This window comes from Canis lupus, chromosome 6 (assembly GCF_048164855.1).
Source record: "Canis lupus baileyi chromosome 6, mCanLup2.hap1, whole genome shotgun sequence".
Classification (NCBI taxonomy): domain Eukaryota; kingdom Metazoa; phylum Chordata; class Mammalia; order Carnivora; family Canidae; genus Canis; species Canis lupus.
This window is the reverse complement of record NC_132843.1, coordinates 3,744,213-3,756,421: the sequence shown is the minus strand read 5'-3', so window position 1 is coordinate 3,756,421 and position 12,209 is coordinate 3,744,213. Positions and strand designations below refer to the sequence as shown.

At 43.3% G+C, this 12,209-nt stretch overlaps 1 pseudogene; it reads right to left on the bottom strand.

Moving 5' to 3' along the window:
* Positions 1 to 3,518: 3,518 nt before the first annotated feature.
* LOC140634918 (T-complex protein 1 subunit zeta pseudogene) lies at positions 3,519 to 5,286 on the bottom strand (annotated as a pseudogene).
* Positions 5,287 to 12,209: the final 6,923 nt, after the last annotated feature.

Sequence of the window (12,209 nt, the reverse complement as noted above, 5' to 3'; positions counted from 1 at the left end):
ATCTTGTTTTCCCATTCTAGGATTGGGTTAAATTGAGGCAAGAAACAAGTCTATGTAGATTTAGTGTGTTAACTTTATAAAATGGACCTACAGAACAATCTAGGCATATAGGGGCCTTCAGGATTTCCTTCAAGTCCTGATTTTGGTTTAGTGTGACATCCAGTTAGTATAGTTTCCTACAGTAGCTATTGTTTGTGAGATCCTAATTATAGCGTTGTCTTCCCATGCATCAGTAGACAGAAAAGATAGATAGGAAACAGGCAAAAGGGATAAAGGTTTTGTACTAGAGATAAAGATTTGGATCCGTGAATTTGGGAGAGCTGTCCACCTCAAGCTGTCATATACTTCTGGGGAGGAACCTCTGTGGTCAATCTTAGCTTTACATCTCTGTCTGGTGTATAGTTTCGAGAATCTGGAGGATCCCTTTGAACTATGAGTTGTGGCCCGAGGGTTCAAGTTCCTGAAGTTTGGCTGCCATCTCGGTTGTGAGGAGAACCGATATGGTCCTTTCCAATGAGATTCAAGGGCAATCTTTCTTAGGTGTCGTTTCCAAAAGACCCACTCTCCAGGTTCTAAGTTGTGGAAAGTTCAACCATGTGCAGGAGGGTCATGAAAAGCTTCCTTTACCTGGTAGAAATACACTGTGGCATAATACATTAAAGCTTTACAATACTGAGTCACTGAGTCAGAATTTATGTGTACAGGAGACACATGTGGTTCTATCATTAAAAGCATAGGTCTTCCTATTAATATTTAATGAGATGCTAATTTATGTTTTCCCATAAGTGTTGATTTAATTGCCATCCAAACCAATAGAACTTTTGGCCCGGGCAGTCCAGTCAATGCTGCTCATTTAGCTAGCTTTAGTTTTAAGTTACCATGTGTCCACTCAACTTTACCAGATGACTGAAGATGGTAAGGACAGTAGTAATGCCATTGCGTCAGCAGCACCCTATTTGTTTAGTTATTTGCCCAGTGAAATGAGTTCCCCATCACTGGAGATCTCTCTGGGGATACCCTATAAAGAAAACTATCTTTTCTAAGAGTTTCTTAGTCATGATTGTGGCATCTGTGCTTCTGCAAGGTTTTAGTCTGTTCTGAGAAAATTCAAACAATGACAAGGACATATAGATAACCCATTGTGGAAGCAATTGAATGAAATCCATTTGTAAGTGTTCAAATGGCCCCATAGGTTGTAGGAGTGCGCCATCTAATGAGCCATCTTAATGGTCTTTCCAGAGTTAGGAGTTTGATCAGTCAGACATTGGTCATAAACCAGTTTTGCCTTGGAACAGTCACCCACCAATCCTTTTTCATAATTTAGGTCATTTTTTTCCTCTGCCATGATGAGTTGCAGAATGTAGCACTTCTAGTAATGGCATTTTTAAGGACTCAGGAAGAACCAGGAGGCCATCAAGCCCCCCCACATATCCTCGTCTAATACTAAATTTGCACTCTTAGTCTCAACATACGTTGGCCCAACTCAGGTGCCTGATTTTGTCTTCTATATAGATTGTCATAAATAATTTGGTTAGAATCAATCTGATGGAGTTCACTCAAGCTGTATATTGGAATATTTTTAGTGCTGGCTGATTTAGCTTGGAAGTCTGCTAGAACATTTCCCTGATACTCGGGTTCTGTTTTCTAGTATGAAGTTCATTTTTAGTAATTCCAGTTCACTCAGTCAATAGAATGGCAGAGAGCAGTTCATTTGGTCCAGTTTTCCAGAAGTGAGGAACTCTATTTCCATAATGTAGCAAAGTCAAATTCCACCCCAAAAGCATATGTGCTTTTGGTGTCTTTGGGTAGCTAACAAGCCTAAGTGAGGGCATGTAATTCTGTTGGTTGCAGACTTAAAGTCAGGAAGAGTCCCCTTTCTAGAAGTTCATACTGAGTTATTGTAGCATTCCTGCTTGATACTTCCCTTCTACATTCTTAGCATAGGACCTATTGATGAAGAATATTAAATCTGGGCTTTCTAATGATTTGTCCTATAAATCATAACCATGACAGCACATCTGCACATTTACGAGGCTCTGTGCTATCATCAGCCCAGGGCAGCAGGGTTGAGTGAGCTGCAGCACAAGAGATGGAGGTTAGAAGGTGAAGAAGGGAGCAAGTTCTCACAAGATGTTCATCTACTTGCTAAAAATGTTGAATCTGATCGCAGTGTAATGGACTCTGACCAGCATGAGGTACTTGTAGTGTTGGGTCATGTCCTAACACCAGTTCAGCTGAGGCTCCCACCAGTTTAGGCACTGTGACTACCACTTTCCGGCAGTTTGGATGTGTTCTGGCCACTGGGTCTCACTGTAAGATGGGGTCAGCAGTAGGTCTGCGTTTTCCTCCATGCTCTAGGTTAGAATTCCTAAAGCTGGTTATCACTCTAACAGACAAATAAGGTAGATGGTCTAGTATGGTTTGGGAGCCCTAGGGCTGGAGTTTGTTGCAGGGCTGATTTTAGTTGGCTGCAGGCTTGTTCATGATTAGCTTCCCAGGATAAGGGCTCTGGAATTGAGTTCCTTGTAAGCTCAAACAGAACGATGCAATCAGAAAAATGTGTAACCCAAGACCTACAGTATCCTGCAAATCCAAGAAACTGTTATTAGTTATGGTTCTGGGGGAGTTTTGGGTGGTCTTTATTCTTTCAGGTGAGAGGGAAAGCCTTCTACATTCAAATCATATCCCAGATAATGAACCTTGTCTTTTGAGAATTGAGTTTTTTTTCCTTGAAAGTCTTATGGCCTTTACAAACTAACTGCTATAATAGTTAAACTGAATCTGAATCAATTTCTGAGTCCTCCCTTAGAGGGGAGCATAAAGATAAGGCATATATATATATGTGTGTGTGTGTGTGTGTGTGTGTGTGTGTGTGTAGCATTCTTAGAGAACTGTAAGCTCTTGATGTAAAACCTTTAAAAAACAGGATGGGGCTTCAGTGAATCCTTGTGGCAATATAGAACAGGTATATGTTGATTTTTCCAAGTGAAGATGAATAAATATTGATTCTTGCTGTCAACTCAGATACTGAAGAAAGCAGAGCAAAGATCTACCGCTGTGATGCATTTTACCTTAGATAACAAGGTGTTGAGATTTGGAACTACAGGGAACCTGAGTATCACAGTTTTATTGTTTGCATGCAGATCCTACACACCTCCAGCCTTGTCCATTTGGTCTTTTAATGGGTAAGGTTGGAGCATTACAGGGACTAGTGCACAGGATTCTAAGTCCTTGCTTATTAGTTAAATCTTTTATAGATTCTGGTCTTAGTGAATATTGAGACAATTTAGGCAGGGGTTTGGAATGATCTATTTGGACTTTTATGGGTTCAGGACTTTTTTTTTTTCAAGGAACATTTAATAACAAGGTAGATAACATACTTATTTAACATGGTACTTTTACATCACTGAAGCTAAAGCGAAACATCTGGTTCACTGGGTAAAAATAGCCTACTTAATGTGTGTACACTGCAGTGCAATTTAAAAAAATACTGTAATTTTAATTTCAGAACTTCAGAGTTTAAGTGTCAGTATTCTCTTTTAATATGGGAAAAGAAAATGCTTTTTAAAATTATTTGAAGCTTGGACAAAAATTCCATAGCTATATCCTTAAGGTCTCTCTGTAGTCTTCATGATTCAGATGACACAAAGGAAGCTTCAAATTCAACCTTTCAGAGAAGACATTCCAGCTCGCATGATCTCGTCAACCAGGAGGATGTTGGTAGCAATCACAGTGCAAGAGTGAAGAAGCTGTTTCTTTACACAATAGTTATCCCATATGCCTACTTCGGCGGCTACCATTGGCTCACCTGTGTTCAAGTCCACACCCACAAGTTGACCTGATTCTGAATGTTCTGCTTGAACTTTAGTGTTTCCTGAAGGTCAAAACCAGAGTTCTGAGCAAGAACCTTGGGACTAATGAGCGATGCATCAGCAAATGCTTGAACTCCCAGCTGGGCCCTCCCCTTTACACTGGGCTTATATTTAATCAAGGCTTCTGCCATTGCCACTTCCGCTGCACCCGCACCCGGAACTACACAGCCATCATCAATAGCATTTTTAACAGCCCTCAAGCCATCTCTTATTGCATCTTTGATTTGAGTGAGTGTGTGCTTATTTGGTCCTTTGATCAATAATGTGACAGAGCGAGGATTGTTACACTTCTCAATAAAAGTGAATTTCTCTTCTCCCAATGTATACTCATAGACAAGTCCTACATGTCCCAAACAATCAGGATTTAGGTCATCGAAAGAATTTAGAGCTACTCCACCACAAGCAAGAGTCAGCCTTTCCATATTTCTCCTTTTAGCTCTACGCAGAGCTACTATGCCTTCTTTCGCAAGAGCATCTAAGGAAAAGGAGTCAATTCCCTTTTGATTAATAACAACAAATCCTTTATCTGAATCACCACAGACTTTCTTTTTCAGTTCTATTATTTTTTTAACTCTATCTTCAATGAATTTTCTTTCAGCTTTTACGAGTTTCTCTCTCTCTTCTGCACTCTTGTAAAAAAAACCCAGAATTCACTTCTGTTTTTTCATACTCTAACGACACATTGCATGTGAGGATGTATGCATCTTCTCTTTTTTTTCGTATCAGGATGCCGTGCCCCATGGTCCAAAACAAGACCTCTGATTAAGCTTGTATCAGTTTCAGATTTATGTTTCATCTCCATGATCTCAACCATGAAGAGATCAATAGGTTCATCTGTTTTTTTAGTGGCCAAAATCGAGTCCACTACAGCCTCTGTTAAGACATCAGCAAGTTCAGCATGCACTTTTGTACGTAGAGATGTTCTGGCCACATCTATAAGTGTTTCCCTGTCCATTTCTTTGCTTACTTTGACTTGTTCCAAAAACTGAAGTGCCTTTTCCTTTGCAGCTTCAAATCCTTCTGTTATTATTCCGGGATGAAGACCTTCAGAAATGTAGAGATCCGCCTGTTTCAGTAGCTCTCCAATGATTAGGACATTGGATGTGGTACTATCACCAGTTATGTCATCCTGGGCTGTTGCTACTTTGGCTATTAGGGAGGCTGTTGGGTGTTGAATTTGCATTTCATGAAGCAGCACATTGCCATCTTTAGTAAGCTTGATGTCTCCAGCACCAGACACGAGCATCTTCATGGTGCCCTTAGGCCCCAAGTTGGTCCTCAGCATGTCCTGCAGCCCCCCGGGCCGCGCTGATGTTGACCGCCAGCGCCGCCTGGGCGCGGGCCACCTCGGCCTTGGGGCTCAGGGTCTTCACGGCCACCATAGCTGACCAGAGGAAGAAGAGGAGGTACAGCGCGCTGAGGGCCCGCAGCTGGCTTGGCCAGGTTCAGGACTTTTAATTTTGCCTGTGTCAGTTGAGGAAGAAGCCGGTAGGCATTCAGGCACTTCTGAGAGATCGGGGCTCTCACACTTTGCATCTCAATTTCATTAAGTCTTGCTTGGACAGAGCAGAGCACCTCAGGTAATTTCTTCTCCTAATTACATTTTATCTGACTCCTCAATTTAGGAACCCAATCTAATAATGCTGGGGCAGTGCCGCACAAAAGGAATGTATGGTTTCCTGGAAATGGCCCTAATAGCATCTGGACTGGTTTAGATACAGGTACACTTTGAATTTGGTTAAAAACCCTTACTACAGGGCAGCCCGGGTGGCTCAGCGGTTTAGCGCCGCCTTCAGCCCAGGGCGTGATCCTGGAGACCCGGGATCGAGTCCCACATCAGGCTCCCTGCGTGGAGCCTGCTTCTCCCTCTGCCTGTGTCTCTGCCTCTCTTTCTCTCTCTGTGCCTCTCATTAATAAATAAATAAAATCTTAAAAAAAAAAACCCTTACAACACAAAAATGTTCTTTACTCTGAGGGATTTGCTATTTTATGAAAGTGGGATTTATTGTTGATCAAACTTAATGTATACCCACCAATACTGTATAGGATTCTCCATTGATTTTTATCTTCTTTTTTATCTTCTTTTCCCCATGGGGAGCAATTTCCTGGAGGATCCCTTGGAACTCCATTAATGCTTATTATTATTTTGATGATTAAATTTTTTAAGCCTTCCCCCAATGGAAAAACAGTGTGGATTAATAGGTGGAGGTCTATAAAATGATAGGTTCAGCATCAGGCATTCCTTTCCCAGTGCCCTTGTTTACAATGAAAGACACAGTATTCCATTTTTTTTTTTTTTTTTTTTTTTATGAAAGACACAAAGAGAGAGAGAGACAGAGACACAGGCAGAGGGAGAAGCAGGCTCCACGCAGGGAGCCCAATGTGGGACTCGATCCTGGGACTCCAGGATCATACCCTGGGCCGAAGGCAGGCGCCAAACCACTGAGCCCCCCAGGTGTCCCAGGATACAGTATTCCTGAATGGAAGACGTCTGAGTTCTGGCTTAAAGTTCATATGTTGAGGTCCTCAGCCCTTGGAGCTGTTGTAAATATAGGGCCACAAGTTTATTGGTTTTTGAGTTTTATCTTGGCCCTGAGGTTTTTCAAAATGCTCAGCTAAGGCTGTAAATTCAGCAAGAGGGGCTGTTGCCCACCCCAGTTTGTGTGTCATTAGGCCACTTTAGGCTGATACCCCCTAATAAATAAGGAAGTCAGGGCATTTTCTAGGTCTGCATTTAATGAAGAAAGCACAGAATGTTTTACAAAAAAAGGTCTCCAATCTTGTCTATAGTCTGAGACTGGGTTCATCCTTTTTTTGTTTGTTTGTTTGTTTGTTTGTTTGCAAGACTGAATGATAGATACCAGTCGGTCCTTGGAAGAAATGCCTTATCAATACTTTCAGGTAGGTCTTTTCCTAGTGCATTTTGGTCCATTCCTGGCAAAGAAATTAGTAAATGGGTATTTAGTATTGCCTCTAGGATTTTCCCATTTGGCTTCAGCCACCCATTTGCTAATGTCATATGAATAAATCAGTAGAGACTCAGGAGCCCCAGATCATAAGCTCCAGTTAGAATTCCAAATTCCTCGGAGGACCTGGCTGGCTCAGTCGGTAGAACATGCAACTCTTAATCTTGGTGTGGTGAGTTCAAGCCTTGTGTTGGCTATAAAGATTACTTAAAATCTTTTTTAAAAAAAAATTCTGAATTCCTCATAAATTTTTGAGGACTCCCTTTAGTGTTTGGACAATCTTTGAATCCTCAGCCTTTGACCATGGAGAAAAGTGGTTACATCTGGTATTGCAGGCTCTGCAGAAGACCTCACTTTCAAAGGCATTGGTTTAACTTCAAGCTCATCTTCAGACTGGAAAGGCAATGGAGGGAGGGACTCGTAGATTCAGAATATCTAGGGAAGGAGCACTCAGACAGTATACACTTCTTTTTAGATTCACTGCCATTGTTGCATAAGCTTATCATTTGCCTTTTGTACAGAATCTTTTAAAGAAACATTTTTTTTATTCATTCAGTTTCTTAGAAACTTCTGTATACCAATGAAAAAATGTATTCCATTGTTTTGGGGAAATTCAGAAATTTCTTTCCTCTAGAGCACTTCATAAATGGATACACTTATCTAGGTTAAAAGTTCCCAAATCATGGGATCCTTGGGTGGCGCAGCGGTTTGGCGCCTGCCTTTGGCCCAGGGCGCGATCCTGGAGATCCGGGATCGGATCCCACGTCGGGCTCCCGGTGCATGGAGCCTGCTTCTCCCTCTGCCTGTGTCTCTGCCTCTCTCTCTCTCTCTCACTGTGTGCCTATCATGAATAAATAAAAATTAAAAAAAAAAAAGTTCCCAAATCAACTACTGTAATGCAACGAGATCTTGGGTACATATAGTTAGCCAGGGTCCCAGACGGAGGAGTCCCAAATTGTTGGGACTCAGAGGAACCCATTTTTCTCCTCCTCCCATTCCCTGAGGCCTCACTGGGCCCAGTCTAGCTTAAATTGGACCTAGGCTGACCCTAGACCTGGTGTGGTTTCTTCTGGGTGATTCTCAGACCCAGTCTGGAAAAACAAATGCTCAAATAAATGCAGAGAGCTCTTTCAAATGTAGAAACTGCAGAGCTGAGATCTTAACCACCGGCTCTAGATGCAGTGAGAATGCAGTGAGGCCACTGGGCTCCGTGGGCATGTAGGCCTGGTTGCTCCTTGCTCCTGGAGCCGTGGGAAGGGGGCTGAGGGTCACCTTCAGATCCCACTTCTGACACCAAAGATGTGAAAAGGTCAACTGAGCATGTTAAATTTTAGTTTACTTGAGCAAAAATGGATTCCAGCAGGCAGTTCAAACAGGAAGTGGTTAGGAGAGATCCATTGACAGGAACTGATAGGGGGAACCTTTTCTAGGGAAAGGGCAGAAGCAAAGTGAGGAAATATTGCCTGGCTGTAGCGTAAGGCCCAGCTGTCTGCTTGTGGTTGGTTGTCCTTGGGTTTGGCTTTTGTAACCTTGAGGCATTTACAGACTTAAGACAGTTTGGTTGGGTTTGCTTACCTGGGCCCTGCAGCATTAGAGCCAGTCAGTCTGATGGCCAACATGTTAGTATTTGAAATCCAAGACATGGGCTGAACTGAAGTAAAATGAATACTTCAAGAACAAATCTCTGAAGTGATGTTGTTTCTGTGATCCATTTATTCGATGAGAAGAAATTGTATTTTCTGGGCCTTATTTTTCCCTTCGTAGGAGGTGGAAATACATAAAGGAAATACATATTCGCTGACTAGCCAGGTACCCTTTCTCAAGTTGAAGAATTGAGAAGGCCAGGGATGCCTGGGTCGCTCAGTCAGTTAAGTGTCTGGCTTTGATCTCAGGCTCCTGAGTTCAAGTCCCGGGTTGGGCTCCACTCTGGACCTGGAGCCTACTTAAGATTTTAAAAAAACTGAGGGCACCTCAGGTGGCTCAGCGGTTTAGCACCACCTTCGGCCCAGGGTGTGATCCTGAAGACCCGGGATTGAGTCCCACATTGGGCTGCCTGCATGGAGCCTGCTTCTCCCTCTGCCTCTCTCTCTCTCTCTCTCTCTCTCTCTTTCTCTGTGTGTGTGTGTCTCTCATGGATAAATAAAATCTTTTTAAAAAATAATAAATAAATAAATAAATTAATTAATTAATTAAATAAAATTGGGAAAGTCAGTCTTACCCAGATGCCTTATCCCCTCTTCCCTTCGGGTTATTAATTGGTAGATCTGCTATCAAAAAGACATTTCTGGGATGCCTGTGTGGCTCAGGTGGTGATCCCAGGGTTCTGGGATCGAGTCCCACATCGGGCTCCCTGCATGGAGCCTGCTTCTCCCTCTGCCTGTGTCTCTGCCTCTCTCTGTGCATCTCTCATGGATAAATAAATAAAATCTAAAAAAAAAAAAGTTTCCTTTTCTGATCTGAATGTGGTGACCAGGAGAACCCCTAGAAGGTGCACAGGTACAGGGTTCAGATGTGTGAGGACTGGGATCTCCTTTGGGACTAAGTCTCAGTGCAGGGGCACCCTCACTTTTGGTACGTGCAGCACGTTGGCACCCAGCATGTACAGCCACAGAACTCCCGGGTCAAGGGCCTTTGCTACTTGGTGCTTCTGTCACCCCGGGCATCTCGAGTGTCCGGCATGCCCTGCTGACCAGCACCCAGCCTCTTGCTGACCTCCAGGAGATGCATACCGTTCCTCCAGAGAGCACCCCTCACACCAAGATCTTTCATATCATTAAAATGTTCTGTGTTCAAGTTAACTTGGGGCAACTGAAATACGTAAGCGCTCACCCAGGGTTTCTGAATGAGGAGGTTAGTTTTAATACATTTTAAAGATTAGTGACGCGGGGCACCTGGGTGGCTCAGTCAGGTAAGCATCCAACTCTTGATTTCCACTCAGGGCATGATCTCAGGGTCGTGGGATCGAGCCCTGCATCAGGCTCTGTTCAGTGGGGAATCTGCTCCTCTTCCTCTGCATGCATTCTCTCTCAAATAAATCTTCAGGAAAAAAAAAAATTAGTGACATAAATGGAAGCAAGCTAGTCAAGCGAAGGCTATGTAGACCTGGCCGGAGGACAAACAGGACAGGGTTCCAGGGTTCCGGGAGACTTCAGAGCTCAGACTGATAGAATAACTGCCCAGAATAGAACTTTCACATTATTACTAAAAACAGTTATGTAAGCAAATGAGACACTTTGTAAATTTAATTTTCTAAGTTGTGTAGCTAACTTAATTTACAAAGTTTTCCATAGGAGAAGATTACAGTCACTTTTAAAAACTGTTTTAGTGAGCCCCCTCCCGAAAATGTGCCTCATGCCATGACCCGCCCGTGCTGTCCTTGTCACAGGGACAGGCTTCTCTCCTCCCGTGTTAAGCAGACGCTTAACGACTCAGATGCAAGATACCAAAGACGCAAGCTTTGGGGCCGCACAGTCGGGGTGTTCCCATTGCCTTAACCAGGAACCTGAAGAAAGGCGTATAGCTCAGTGGGCTTCAGATACGGATGTGAGATCATTGCCTTGTGCAAAAACACCAGGTGTAAAAATAAATGATAATTGCATTAGGGGCATCTCCAAGTACAGCTGCCTCACCACCCTTGCAGTGACCGTGTCCATACTACAGACACCCAAAGGCAGTGGCTAATAAAAGCAAGCTCAACACACCTGCCCTCTTGATTCTCCAAGCTTCCTGGAAAGCTCTGTGCACTGAGGGCTGCTGGTGGTGTTCAGACTGCTGTTTTATCACCTGGGCTCAGAATGTGCGGTGTTGGAAGAGATTGTCCGGTTCCCCGACAGTGATCATTTAAAGACATTTTTCCTGGGACGCCTGGGTGGCTCAGTGGTTGAGCATCTGCCTTCGGCTCAAGGCATGACCCTGGAGTCCTGGGATCGAGTCTCACATTGGGCTCTCCCCGGGGAGCCAGCTTCTCCCTCTGCCTGTGTCTCCGCCTCTCTCTCTCTCTGTGTCTCTCATGAATAAATAAATAAAATCTTAATTAATTAATTTAAAAATGTATCCCTGGGTGGCTCAGCTGTTTAGCGCCTGCCTTTGGACCAGGGCAGGATCCTGGAGTCCTGGGATCAAGTCCCATGTCAGGCTCCTGCATGGAGCCTGCTTCTCCCTCTGCCTGTGTCTCTGCCTCTCTCTCTGTGTCTCTCAGGAATTTATGAATAAAATCTTTAAAATAAATAAATAAATAAACGAACAAACAAACATATTTTTCCTATCAAGTCTCCTAATCTTTACATGTACACATGGACAAACTTTAGCCATTTTTATACCTTGTGGCAACCCACTTATGACATGAAGGTACTAGTAGAATGAACTCTAAGGGAGTTCTTCCTTGAAACCCACATGTATTGAAAGGGAAAAAAGAGAAACTCAAAAGCAATACCAAAATATTATGGTAAGGTTAATGCCATTCTGAACATCAATTAGTATTTTTTAGACATACATTTGTGACTTTGAAAACACTGATGTGGGCTATTGAGCATACACATAAGATTCAAGGGGAAGTATATGAAGTGTGGGTAGCACACTGGACAAGGATCAGAACTGGTTCTGTATTCAAGTCCTGACTCTATACCAGCCATGTGACCCTAGGCAAACCACTGAAGGAAACCGAGGCCCCAGTTGATACCTAGCATTTGTACATGACAGTTCTCCGGGGCTTTTCCCGGATTCTATTTCCTCAGCCTGTTAACTAGTAAATACCACACCTCACCAAAGATCCCAGCAGGGATGGAGAAGAGGTGTGTGTTACCCAGCTGGGGTAGCAGATACATTTTGTTTTTAAATAACTCTGGGTTTTTTGTATACTTCCATAGGTTCACCTTATTGTGAGCACCGTATCTTAATTACACTTTGTAGGGCAGCCGGGGTGGATCAGCAGTTTAGCGCTGCCTTCAGTCCAGGGCATGATCCTGGAGACCCAGGATCGAGTCCCACATCGGGCTCCCTGCATGGAGCCTGCTTCTCCTTCTGCCTGTGTCTCTGCCTCTGTGTGTGTGTGTGTCTCTCATGAATAAATGAATAAAATCTTTAAAAATAAATAATAAATAAATAAATCTTTAAAAAATAATAATAATTACACGTTGTAATAGTTGTGTCTTTGAGGCTAGGAGCCTACTCCATGTCCGATCACCCTCCAGAAGACCCAGAACTGCTCTGAGCGCTCTGTGTTCCTGGGCCCCAGTGCCCTGGTCTTGCCAAGCTACTGACTAGGTACAGTCCTCTTTGAGGAGACAGGGTTTTCTTTCATTTCTGGAAACAGCCCAGTTTGCCATTTTATTACTTCATCGAATGGGACTTTCTAATACAAGGGATAGTTTTT